The 1,957-nt window shown below is 46.2% G+C and overlaps 1 long non-coding RNA gene across 1 annotated transcript in view; it reads left to right on the forward strand.

The window, feature by feature from the left end:
* The window catches only part of LOC119469829, a 25,120-nt gene extending 23,163 nt beyond the window's left edge, over positions 1–1,957 (forward strand). The window contains exon 2 of the long non-coding RNA XR_005198678.1: positions 1,702–1,957. This is a non-coding gene — a long non-coding RNA (uncharacterized LOC119469829). The remainder of the gene's footprint in view (positions 1–1,701) is intronic.

Below are 1,957 nucleotides of genomic sequence, written 5' to 3' on the forward strand. Positions count from 1 at the left end.
AGTTAAAATGATATGTGTGTGCAGCAGTTCAGAAATCCTTTCTTTGCAGAATCTGGAAACAGATATTTCCAGCCATATGCAGGCATTTAAGAACTATCAGTAAGACTGCATTTAAAACACAGGAGAAACGACTATTTCAAACTGCTTTGCTTTGTCTTCCTTCACCTTAGGAAGTAGCAAATATGTTTATATTCATCGAGTTAGAAACGAGTTTCTTCTAATAACTGCGTTTGCAAATTCCAGTGGGAATGGGAGTATAGGGTGTAATGAGAAATATGTTGCTCTAAAACAAAAACGCAGCTATCTAGCAGAATTGTTGTCAAGCTGTACAATCAACTTACAGAGTTGAACTGATGTGTGTGTGCAGCAGTTCAGAAATCCTTTCTTTGGAGAATCTGGAAACAGACATTTACAGCCGTATGCATTCATATAAAAACTACCAGTAAGACTGCATTGAACACACAGGAGAAACGTCTATTTCAAGCTGCTCTGCTTTGTGTTAGTTCACCTTAGTATGTTGCATCTAAGTTTAGATTCAGCGAGTTAGAAACAAATTTCTTCTATAAGCTGCGTTTGGATATTCCAGAAGGAATGGTAGTATACACTGTAATGAGAAATCTCTTGCTCTAAAACGGAAACACAGCTTTCTAGCTAAATGGTTGTCAAGGTGTGCAACTTACAAAGTTAAACTGATGTGTGTGTGCAGCAGTTCAGAAATTCTTTCTTTGGGGAATTTGGAAAGAGATATTTCCAGCCATATGTATTCATATAAGAACTACCAGTAAGACTCCGTTTAAAACACAGGAGAAAAGTGCATTTCAAACTGCTCTGCTTTGTCTTTGTTCCCCTTAGGAAATTGCATCTATGTTTAGATTCAGCGAGTTAGAAACAAGTTTCTTCTAAAAGCTTCGTTTGGATATTCCAGAGTTAATGGGAGTATAGGCTGTAATGAGAAATATCTTGTTCTAAAACAAAAACGCAACTATCTAGCAGAATGGTTGTCAAGCTGTACAATCAACTTAAAGAGTTAAACTGATGTGTCTGTTCATCAGTTAAGAAATCCTTTCTTGGGGGGACGATCCAAGATGACCCTTTAGGAACAGCTCAAGATTGCAGCTCCCAGTGAAAGCGCAGAGCGTGAGTTGACGCCGCATTTTTATTGGGCACAGACTAGGAAATTCCCGGGCGGAGGAGCTCCAGGGTCACCAGCGCAGCTCTTTCGGAAAGCTCGGCTGTGCCGGCCAGCACCGCTGTTTTGCCCCGCGTGGCTGCTTTGTTGGCGCCCCGGAGCAGCGGTTCTCTGTACAAAATACACCAGTCCGGTTGCCCCTTTGGCTGGCAATTGGAGCCACGGGAAGTCGCCCATTCGCCGGTTCAAAAAGGGGACTGAGCAGAGAACCAGGTCAGTAGATTCCAGGCCAAAAAAAAAAAAAAGCGCCACAAACTTCAGTGCCGCTGTTTCTGCCAAGGCAGTTAGTGGCCGCAGGGGAAAACAAACAGACCCTGGAGTCTCTTCAACAGGCGACTGGATCACCAGCTTAAAAAAGGCTCTGAAGCAGGGAGCCAGGCGATCAGGGTCGGCTGGTCCCACCCCCACAAAAGAACAGCAACCAGAAACTCTGGATTGAGAGTTTCACAGCAAGCGCAGCTGAACCCAGGAAGGTCCAGCTCTGTGGGGGAGGGGCGTCCGCCATTACCGAGGCAGCCCGCTGTTGCCAAGGCAGCCCGCCATTGCTGAGGCAGCCCCGCCGTGGCCAAGGCAACCAGCCACAGCAAAGAGACTCCGCCTCAATAGAGGCAGGCCACCATCTCCAAAGCAGTTCTAACTACACCCATATAAACAGGACTGCAGGAAAGTTCACTCAGCAGCGGGGAGGGGCCCACAGCAGCTCAGCAAAGCTGCTATAGGCTGACAGTGACTAGGCTGCCTCCTTGCTGGGCTTGGCAGGTCTGAAGG

This window comes from Cebus imitator, unplaced genomic scaffold (genome assembly GCF_001604975.1).
Source record: "Cebus imitator isolate Cc_AM_T3 unplaced genomic scaffold, Cebus_imitator-1.0 Scaffold874, whole genome shotgun sequence".
NCBI classification, from domain to species: domain Eukaryota; kingdom Metazoa; phylum Chordata; class Mammalia; order Primates; family Cebidae; genus Cebus; species Cebus imitator.